This window comes from Pezoporus occidentalis, unplaced genomic scaffold (genome assembly GCF_034315485.1).
Source record: "Pezoporus occidentalis ecotype Australia unplaced genomic scaffold, CSIRO_AGI_Poc_V1 ctg188, whole genome shotgun sequence".
Taxonomy (NCBI): domain Eukaryota; kingdom Metazoa; phylum Chordata; class Aves; order Psittaciformes; family Psittacidae; genus Pezoporus; species Pezoporus occidentalis.
The window spans coordinates 765,385-776,756 of record NW_026913726.1 but is presented as its reverse complement, the minus strand read 5'-3'; positions in this window follow the sequence as shown (position 1 = coordinate 776,756).

Genomic DNA, 11,372 nt, shown 5'->3' with positions numbered 1-11,372 from the left:
GTAACTTCCATTATTATTTACTCCTCTGAATACCCTTGATCAGTGTTTGCAAATCAGATCACAAACGCCCAAATAGGATTTCACTAAAATGCTGAATACAGAGCTGCTAAGCAATGCCTGAGCATGGTTCATGGCTGGGTGGAAAAGGAGAGCCGAGCCCTGGGAGGCTGAACGGCATCCTGAGGGTGGATGAAGCGAGTCCTGAGGGAGGACCAGAGGAGCTGTGGCTGCCCCATCCCTGGCAGTGTTCAAGGCCAGGTTGGACACAGGGGCTTGGAGCAAGCTGCTCTAGTGGAAGGGGTCCCTGCCCATGGCAGGGGTTGGAACTGGATGAGTTTTAAGGTCCCTTCAACCCAAACCAGGCTGGGATTCCATGACCATTTGTGAGCATGGTCCTTGACAGAGCTGCGATTTGAGGGGAGACCTGGTTTTGTGCTCGGTCTGCTGGTTCTCTCCAGAGCAGGACACTGCAGCTTGTGGTGGGGTTGTGGCACTGTGTGTAATGTGTTGGTGTGTGGTTTAGCTTTAATTCCTCCAAAATGTGGGTTACTGTTTGCAGCAGCTCAAAAAGTAAAAGCCCATCCATCGGAAGTCTCACAGATACATACATTTTGAAGTGTGCAGCCACGATGCTGTGCAATGAGCTCCAGGTCCTGGTGTGGGAACGGTTGGTCTTTGGCTGCTTGCAAAGGGGCACAAGTGTGTGGTTTCTATCAAAAGAATATCCACTATCACAGGAACAGCTTGTGTGTTTCTGTGTTCTCCAGCTGCTGCTCCTTGCAGATGTGGATTTCTTTTGTGCCATTTATATGGGGAAAGGACAGATGAAACTGCCAGAGCTGAATTTGCAATGAGCTGCTCAGTGATTTTGTTAACACACTCAATGTGGGTCTGAAGCTGGCTCTGAGGTTGTCCTACCCAAGACTGGGGGCTTGGCCTCACATTGGACATGCCAGAAACTCATCTCTTTGTGGGGAGGGGTTGAAGTGAATGGCAGGAGAATGCAACATCTGATTATACATCTCAGCAGAAGGTAATCCTTTGGGATCTGCTCTAAACATCCATTCTTTCTATGACTTTCCTGGAGTCAGCCCAGCTGCCCCTTCCAGATCTATCATGTATTTCACATCTTGCATTCTTTCTGAACTTAAAAGGGCACGTTTCATCCTTTGATTAGATTTTGCAGCCATGGATTCGGACTGCATTACACTTCAAGGGGAATTTCTCTTTTCATGTTGAGGCCCAGATCACACTTGCATTGACTCAAGATTACATCTTGTTCCCTGGGAGATAATTGTCTCACACTAAGCCCAGGACTGAGACTGATTAAACAGTGTCTGTTGTGAGGGACCGCAGCCTCAGGTGGCTCAGCAGCGCTCAGGGGACAGGGATGTGATGTGGCACAGAGCTCTGCTCCTTGCCCTGTGAATGTGCTGTGCTGTGCTGTGAACCTGCATGGTGAGGGATGCTGGAGGCAAAATGGTCCTTGTCCTTACACCAGCAGGAACCTGCTGGGAAGAGAGGGTGCCTTGGGAATCGATGAGAGCAGAGCTGGCTTTTGATGCTGAAAGCTGTGCCAGTGCCTGCCCTGCCTCTTCTGTAGTACAGCAGCTGACCAGGTCAGAATCCCAGCCTGGTTTGTGTTGGAAGGGACCTTAAAGCTCCTCCAGCTCCAACCCCTGCCATGGGCAGGGACCCCTTCCACTGGAGCAGCTTGCTCCAAGCCCCTGTGTCCAACCTGGCCTTGAGCACTGCCAGGGATGGGGCAGCCACAGCTCCTCTGGGCACAGCTTCACCCGAGCACCGCTGTCACGGAGGTGGTGCGTTTTGCACTGAAGGCAGATGTGGCCATGAGCCCCCTCTCCGCAGCCCGAAGGGGTATCTGGGGAAGGGAACATGTGGGTATCTCCATCCGGAATCACCCATGAGGATGCCTGCAGCAGCCAGGACGCGCTGTGGGATGTGCTGAGCACTGGGGCACCAGGTGAGTGGTGCCATCCTCCATGAGAGGACCTTTTTTCTTGGGATCTTTGCTCCCCACCCCTGCAGCGCTGAGCAGAGGAGATGCAGCTCCTGGCTGCTGGCTCCCAGCATCGCAAATGTCAGCGGGGGCAGGAGCCAGCACCTCCTGCTCTCTCCCAGTCTTGGATTCCCCTGACTGGAGCTTGCTTTGGCATCTATCAGCTGCAGTCGCCGTTACAGCCCTATGATGAAGGGCTTTTCTGTTTCCCGGCCATAGCACAGCCAAGAGCGGGACCACATTAGTCAGAAGGGTTCTTAGAAACTCCCAGCTTTCACTTACAGGAAAGTTGCTGTAATTGAAATCCACTATTTGTCACAATTGCATAAACTTGTGTATGTAGGGGCTCTCAGGCGGGGCTGTGCATACTTTCCATCTCATTTGCCCACTGTGCAGAGCTGCAGACGGGCCCTTTCTGTCACCCCTGACCATGAACACAAATATGAAGGTGTTTCATCTTACCCACTGCTGTAGGTCTGTGCTGGAGAATGAACTGGGAATGGCAGCTCAGCATCCTGCATATTTGGGGATTTAGCAGACTCAAGGCAGTGATCCATCAAAGCAGATGCACTATCGTATTGGTACAGACTCCTAACCATCACAAGCACGTGCTTGTGAAACGCTGAAATGAGTTTGAGCCTGACAAAGGGCTTCATAATTTTTTATGTGCTGTTGTGTGCAGGAGCTGACAGACAAATGCAATTTGTGTTCCTCCCTTCCATCGTCTTCCATTAGGAAAATATTGATTCTCCCATGTCTTGCTAAGAAGCCCAGTGGTGTAGGATGGAGACAGAGCTCCTCTGGGCACCCTGTGCCAGCACCTCAGCACCCTCACAGGGAAGAGCTTCTGCCTAAGAGCTCATCTCAGTCTCCCCTCGGGCAGGTTAAAGCCATTCCCCTTGGCCTGTCCCTACATCCCTTGTCCCAAGCCCCTCTCCAGCTTTCCTGCAGCCCCTTCAGGCACTGGAGCTGCTCTCAGGTCTCCCCTTCAGGAGCCTTCTCTTCTCCAGGCTGCCCCAGCCCAGCTCTCTCAGCCTGGCTCCAGAGCAGAGCTGCTCCAGCCCTCGCAGCATCCCCATGGCCTCCTCTGGCCTCGCTCCAACAGCTCCACGTCCCTCTTGCATTATGTTCTCACCCAAGAGTGCTGCTTCCTCCGAGTGTGTTTAATGGAAACACCGACTTTCCATTTCTGGTTCAGACTGGGACTGCCGAGGCGTTGCCAAGGGCAGAAGTGGAAAGAAAGGGAAGGATCTGATGAATAAAAGGGATGTTTTGAACTTGACACCATTCTCTGAAAAACAGCCAGCTCTGTGGGCCTTTTTTTGTTGCTGTGGAGCACAGGCAGGCTTCTGCGCTCCATCACTGCCGTGAAGCTCCCTGCCAGGCCCCTCTGCACCCAGACCCCCCCCACCCCAAGCATGTCCCCTGCCCTAAGGCGAGTGATGCTCTCGTTTCTCCAGCACAGGTGTCAGAAGTGGGGACAAGAACAGATTTTCTTGCAAAATGAGATTTAAGCGCAGGGACTCCGGGCTCACAGGGACCCAGCAGCACGGAGCCCAGTCCTGGCATAAGGAACAAATCCCAGTGCATCCCTCCAGAGCACAGTCCAAGGTGGTGCATGCCGGCAGTGCAGCCCTGCCAGTTATAGAAAGAGAAAAAACCCAATTAGCAACTCTTATTAACTGAGAGTATCTGATCTACTAACAGCAAAATTCATTTGCTGATCGACGCGTAGTGCTTAGGAGAGTGAATCTGAATCAGTGACTGTAGGTATTGATGTCTTCGAAATCACAAAGGATTCTGCAATCGTTTCCTCTCACTCTTTTAATTAGGTTGGTCAATAGAAATTTGGGCGCATTTCTTGCATGTGGAATGCTGAGAAGCTGCTCTTAAAAGCCTAAAAATCGTAAGTCTATATTAGTGTCTAGAATTACTGAAGAATCTGGATTGCCTGGCTAGAATCCCACCTGTATCTTGACTAAATAGCAAGGTTATTTGGAATGAATAAATGAACTCCAAACAGCTTTTTTAGTTGGATGCAACAAGTGGGAGAACTTGAAGCTGTACTGATGTGGGGATGGCCTCAACTGGGGTTCATTTTTCTCCTCTGTCCCTAGGGAATGCTGTGTTAACTGCAACTAAAAATACTCATTTCCCCCCTGCTCTGCCCTCCTGGGTCCTCATCCCCTCAGGTACCCCACAAACCCACCTAAAGAACCAGGATGGGGTGGCAGGGATGCTGAAGGTGTGACTCCTTGGAGACCTGAGGTTGGTCAGGGCAGCAGCAAAATGCAAGTCTCAGGTGATGCTCCAGCTTCAATGCAGTGCTGCATCAGTACTGAAATAATCCGTAAACTACCAGCCCTCCTCCTGCTTTTCTCCTGATTTACCATCCCTGCAGTTATTAGAACCAGACATTTATTTAAATGTATTTCTAAAGTATGTAGGAATGTTTGCTGGCTTCAAAATCTGCGCTTTCCGGAGGAGCACAAGGTTAAGCTTGCTAATTCCCTGAGAAATCAACCACCTCCATTTCCAAGGATCATCAGTAAATCCACGCCTGAACTGCATTTCACCCTTAGGAAATGAGTCGCAGTTCTTAGTGGCAGCAATATTTCTGTAAGGTACGACAGTACCACATTCAGATTGTCTTCCACATTCAAGACCAAGCCCCATCTGCCTCCTCAGACAAACATTTGTCTTAAATTCTTCAAGTAACTGTCCATGATCAGTTTATTTAGCTTCGCAAAGTCCTCAATCTGGACACTACTATATATAGCTGAGATGATCCTGCTGGCAGCAGCAATTTCATCCTGAATTCATCCTTTGGCAGATGAGCTGGAAAGGATCCTCTGGGGTCCCGTATAAGGAGTGGGAATATCCACTCTGCTCCGCAGCTCCCCTCTGTGATTTACAGCCCAGCTGTGAATCTTGTTTAATGAGAGGTTCAGGTCAGTGCCACCACCCCACTGCATGCAAAGTCTTTCATCCCATATCCATTGGGTCTGAGTGTGTGAACTCTTTGCACGTCTCTTTCTGTCGCATTGGTACCTCTTCATCCCCAGCCCTGCTGTGCTGCTGACCTGGGGGTAAGGCAAAGGGGACCTGTGCTTGGTCCTACCAAGAGCATGAAGAGCAGGCCAGGTCTCGGTCCAGGTTTCTGCATGAAGCTGGCCTCAGCGTGGCCTTTTTAACAGCTCAAAGCTGTGAATCATAGAACCACGGAATCCCAGACTGGTTTGAGTTGGAAGGGACCTTAAAGCTCATCCAGCTCCAGCTCCCTGCCACAGGCAAGGACACCTTCCACTAGAGCAGCTTGCTCCAAGCCCCATCCATATCATAGACTCCTGAGCTGGAAGGGACTTCAAGGGTCAGCTGGTCCGATCTTTTTAGGCAAAGCATGACCTAGACTGGATGTCCCAGCACCCTGTGCAGCCCAGTCTTAACAGTGTTCAATGTTTGGGAGTCACTGCTTCCCTGGGGAGATTATTCCAATGGCTGCTTATTCTCATGGGGAAAAATCTTCTTCTAGTGCCCAGTTCAGAATCTCCCCAGCAGTAACTTGTGCCCATCAACCCCCATGTTTTCCATGGGACTCCTTGTCAAAAGGGACTCTCCACCTTCTTTGTAGCCACCCCTTAAATACTGGCACATGATGATAAGGTCTCCCTGAGCCTTCTGTCCTTCAGGCTGAACAGTCCCAGCTCCTTCAGCCTTTCCTCCCTTGCTGCCCAGCCCTTGGATCATCTTTGTGGCCCTTCTCTGGACCCTCTCCAGCCCATCCACAGCTCTTTTGTAGATCAGGGACCAAACTGAACACAACTAATGTATAGCCCCCGGTTAATACATTTCACGCAATGGACCTTCATCCAGATCATCTGCAGAGTTTGCATAGGAAAGCTTCATAATAGCATTGGGTTTTCTTTAATATTTCCATGCCTGTCTGTATTTCCAGGGTGCCTGTTGTGTCCTCACCAAGACACAGTTATCGGCATCGTAATCACTGGCTTTGAAAGGCTTCATGTGTTTCACAAGAGCAACATGAAGTCTGCGAAGAACAGAGCAAAATTCCATTTCAGTCGGGAACATTTCCCAAGAGAGGGTGTCACAAAGGCTCGAAGAATGAAGAAAATCTTTATATTTAGATTATGTTAATCATTTATCTCTTGTCCTTCTCTCGGCTTTCATGAGGACAGATGAACGTAAAAGGAATTCTTTGCTTGGACACAGACAGAAGAGCAGAAACAGATCAGTGCCAGCCACAAGTCGTGTTTTCTGTTCCCAGGCTTCGTTTCAGAACCGGTTCGCCTGCTTTTGGGAAGTGAATTCAGCCAAGAAGCAAGTTCACAGCCAGCTCCAGCAAAGCGTTAAGATGGGGAAATGGGACGTTAGGTTGGAGATGCAGAAATAGTGGTACATGATATACCAAAACAAACAGTTATCCAAGGGAAGATGTATCCCAGAAAGTCAAATTAAGATGCTTCTACTTGTAGGCAAAATAGAGAAGGGAATGGTCATGAAACAAAGCAGAGAATAATACAAGTAAAAGCAAAAGTAATCAGATATCCCAAATCCTAAAACTGTCCCCAGATTCCAAATCTTTGTCTCATTGAGCTTGATTTGATCTTGCTTTTTAGAGGGGACATGGTCTCCTCGGACTCATCTTGCAGCTGCTTTCCTTCCCCAGGCTCTGGACTGGGCCGGATGGGAGCTCCAGGCCACCTGGAAAGGGGAAGCCTTCTGCACTCGGGAGCTTATTGGTGACTCTGGGGGCATGGGAGGACCATGTGAATTCAGCCAGGTCCATGCTGGGCACTGCTGTCCTGCAGCAGCAGCACGTCCCCATTGGAGCTCGGTCCCAGCTCTGCCTCCACAGGCAGCCTGCACACAGTGCCTATAATTTTCAGAGGTACTTTTTGGGTGGTAAAACTCTTAATCCCTAATGCTGAAATGCGTTCTTTTTTCTATTTGATATGAAAATCCTGCTGAACCTTTGGCTCACTTCTTTTCCTTGGAAACAAATTTCTTGCCAACTTGGCCATTGGGCTCAATATAATTAATGAAAACTGCCCCTGAGACACGAAGAAGCAAATGCCTCCATTTTCAGCAAAGCTTCAATTCAATTTACTCCATATTAAATCCATTCTTCAAAGAAAACCCCAAACAAAACCACTGCAGGACTTTCAGCACAGATGGCTGGTGCTGTGCCTTTCACATGTCCCCCATCCACAGGGTCAGGCAGCTGCTGCCATCCCAGCTGAGGATGGTGTTTGTCCAGCCATTCGCCTGTTCCTTAGGGTGGGAATGTTGCCTGGCTCTTGGGAATGGTGCCATCTGCTCCAGTATTTGCTGCAGGGTATTGTTCACACGAGCCAGCCACGGAGGGATGTGCCTGTGCTGGGAACTTTATAATGAGATCTGCAGGGACATGCAGGGGAGGACGAGCTGATTCCATTAACTACCTGCATTACTCTAAGTGGACAGGTACTATTTCATTACCTATTGAGAAATGAGCTTTATAGATCCTGCTAATAAAGGAGATGGGGCTTTCTATTAGGAGGCTGTGAAGCAGATAATGAGGCAGCGGCTCTCCCCTGCCCTCGGATATTCAGGCACATCGCTTTGTGCCACCTTCTCGAGCGCTGATCATTTTTGACACCAAATTTCCCCCTTCAGAAAAGACACGAACTTTATCTCATCAAACCCTGTCTCCTGCAATCTCCCTGCATGTCTTGTGCTCTCATTTACCTCTCTACGCCGCACAGAGCATCCTTTCTGCCTTTGAGGCTTGAACCAGAGCCCTTTAATTTGACGACCGCTGCGGCAGCTGATAAAGCTGGAGCCAGATTTAGCCCTTTCAAGGCTGCTGTGAGCAGCTGAGCCTGGTATGGAAGCGAGGGCCCTTTTCTGGTTGTATTTTGGAGCTGCTAAAAGCCGGGGTGGGTGGCCAGCCCGGGGGTGCCAGGGGCTTTCGTGCCTCCTATGATCTGGTCAATGTGAGAACCCCCTAAGGAGCAGCCTGCGCAGGTCCCCTTTGCCTGTCTGTTTTCCTGGCTCTATTTCCATGCTGCATGAGGTTTGGTAGCAACAGCAACACCCCATCGCCGTGTTCCTGCTCCCAGGGGTGGCCCTGGGGACTGACACATAGCGCAAGGGGCTCTGTTTGCAGGGACACTGCAGCACTGTGCCCTCAGTGCTGCAGGGGTAACCCAAGCCCAGGCAGCAGCACCTCTTCTTGCTCATCCTGGGGGTGCACGAGCAGGCAGCTCCAATAGTGATGCACAGGCTGTGCTGCCTGCATTGAATAATGTGGTATTAAATCACTAAGAAGGATGAGTGCAAGAGTCTCGTGAGCCTGTTTGGCTCCGTGATTGGTAAGTGAATCATAGAATCACAGAGGGGTTTGGGTTGGAAGGGACCTTAAAGCTGCTCTCAGGTCTCCCCTTCAGGAGCCTTCTCTTCTCCAGGCTGCCCCAGCCCAGCTCTCTCAGCCTGGCTCCAGAGCAGAGCTGCTCCAGCCCTCGCAGCATCTCCATGGCCTCCTCTGGCCTCGCTCCAACAGCTCCACGTCCCTCTTGTGCTGCTGCCCCAGAGCTGGATCAGGGCTGCACGGGGGTCTCCCCAGAGTGCAGCAGAGGGGCAGGATCCCCTCCCTGAGCTGCTGCTCACGCTCTGGGGGTGCAGCCCCGCACACGGGGGGTTCTGGCCCTTCCTTCCATCCGGCTCTGTGAGATGGATGGCGTTGCTCCACTGGTGCTGATGCCTTTGTACATCAATCTGTACAGCTGTGCAGCTGACAAACAGCAGCGTGACAAAGGCTCTGTGAGGCTCCGGATTAAGCCCATTTTACATGAAATATTGGAAAGCTGATGGTGGCTAGCACCCTGCCCGGGCCATGTTTGGGATCCTGCCTGCAAAACATCCCTCCGCATTTGGGAAGGTATGTGTGAGCCCAGGCTCGGGCCTGCCTTGTCAGGCTGGGGCTGTGGCACGGATGTGGCTGTCCAGGGTGCATGGCTGCCGTGGGGACATGTGAGCTGCAGCCCCTCCGTCTGCCCGCCGGGGTTTTGGGTGCCTGACGTTAAGTGACCCAGCTGAAGGGTGCCCTGCCCATGTGGGCGGCTGCCTGGCACCGTTCTGGCTCTGTTTTGTTTTCAGGCATTAAGGGATATTTGCTGTAAGGGTGCTGAGGCGCTGGCACAGGGTGCCCAGAGAAGCTGTGGCTGCCCCATCCCTGGCAGTGCTCAAGGCCAGGTTGGACACAGGGGCTTGGAGCAAGCTGCTCTAGTGGAAGGGGTCCCTGCCCGTGGCAGGGGTTGGAGCTGGAGGAGCTTTAAGGTCCCTTCCAACACAAAGCATTCCATGGTTCTATGACTCCATATTCCCTTGATTTCCTTCTGGGAATGGCACTCATCGTGCTGCCAGTAGAAGAGAAGTAGCTGTTAAAAGATGAATATTTAATACGTAGCTTAGTATTTCTTTGTTGAACTCACATTTTAGGAAGCTTTGCCCATGATAAAAGCTCTTCAGCCCCCTCATGCTACGGAGCCCCATGGCTGCAAACCCAGCCCCTGTCCATGTCCCAGCGACTCCTCTGAGGTGCCCTGATGCAGCTCCAAACCCAACAGGAGTTCCCTGCTCCTGAACCAGGCAGTGAGATGAAAAACTCCCTCTCCATCTCCAGGGATCCATGTTTCCCCAGCGGCTGCAGCATCCCTACCCAGGGCAGGTAAATATTCAATGAGAGGCAGATAAATCCTTATCCTGGCATCTTTAATATACAGCCTGTCCCTTGTATTTGTTTCGCTCCATCATGTTTAAATGAGAGCTGTGAGTGAGTAGGAGACTCATATGAAGTCTGTTTATTCTAATCTCTCCCTGACACCTCAAATTTGCAAGCTATTATTTCCAGTCCTTCCATTTGCTTTGTTCTAGCTCCCAGTTTATGTTTCCCTTGGAAGGTTATGCTAACACCATCAATAGCCCCACCAGTCAGTTTGCAAACTGAGCTGCCAGCCCATAATGACCTGCTAAAAATACGGTGAATGATTCATCTCCTGATCTATGGAAACGGTAGTTATTTGTTCTTGGCAGCTCCCCTGGGTTTGCTCTGGGCTGCAGGAGATGACAAGTACCAGCAGATCAAGGGATACTGAGGGGATGGTTCTCCCTTGTGTTTCAGGGGTATGAAAACATCTGCCACAAGGTGGGTGTTCCATGGATGGGGGATATTCCCTGCGGAAGGTCTTGGGGGGGCTCAGACCTGGGGTCTCAAATTTGGACACGGACAGCCAATACTAATAATGTCGGTTTTGACAGAAGTGTTTAAACAGAAATCATTTTAAACAGCAACACACTGACCGGGGTGTTTAGAAGCTCTACAATGCTCAGTAGTTTCTAATATTTTAATAGGAGCTGCTTAAATGCCCTAATAATAAAATAAGGGCTGTTACAATAGCTTCATTTTAACTGAAATCAATGCATGGAGTTATTAAATTCAGATCTTATTTAGGTTTATGTATTTAGGTTTCTATTCCAAGCCTTCTGCAGACCTGCAGCAATCTTTACAGCAGAGGTTTCACAGCTCCAGCCCTTTTCTAACCCCTGCCACGCAGCAATGTGCAAAAAGGGTTAAATCTGTTCCTTTCCTGGGTGCAAATCCCCAGTTTTTCCAGGAAAGGGCTGGGAAAGCCAACCCCTCTCTCGTTGTGTTGCAACAGCATCTGACTTTGTTTGAGAATCGTAGAACAGTTTGGGTTGGAAGGGACCTTAAAGCTCATCCAGTTCCAGCCCCCTGCAATGAGCAGAGACATCTTCAACCTGACCAGGCTGCCCAGAACCACATCCAGCCTGGCCTGGAATGTCCCCAGGAATGGGGCATCCATCACCTCTCTGGGCAACCTGTGCAGGGTGTTACCACCCTGACTGCATTGGGTTGGATTTGGCAGGGGAAAGGACCATGGCTTTAGCAAAGTGTACTTGGGCTGTGCATAATACTTATTCCTCTGCTCATAACCCTCATTAGCTGTTCCTGGGGAATATTTGCATTAACTGCTTATATCTTTGCCATGCTGGGATGTGCCTCTGCTGCACACAAAGGGTCAGCTCTGCCCACGTGTCAACGAGAGAGTTTATTGCTCCCTAAGCAGGTATAAACCCATCTGTATTGATATTATGTGCAAAGCTTTGCTGGCGTGACCATTGGATCAATGCAAAACCAGAGCTGAAATTTGTTTGCAGATTATTTTGCAGCTGCTTACTGCAAATAAATAGGTCTTCAGGAATCTGGGGTGGTTTGTGAACGTCTCCTTAATGGGGAAAAAAAGGCTATTTCCTCAAATAACCAATTTAC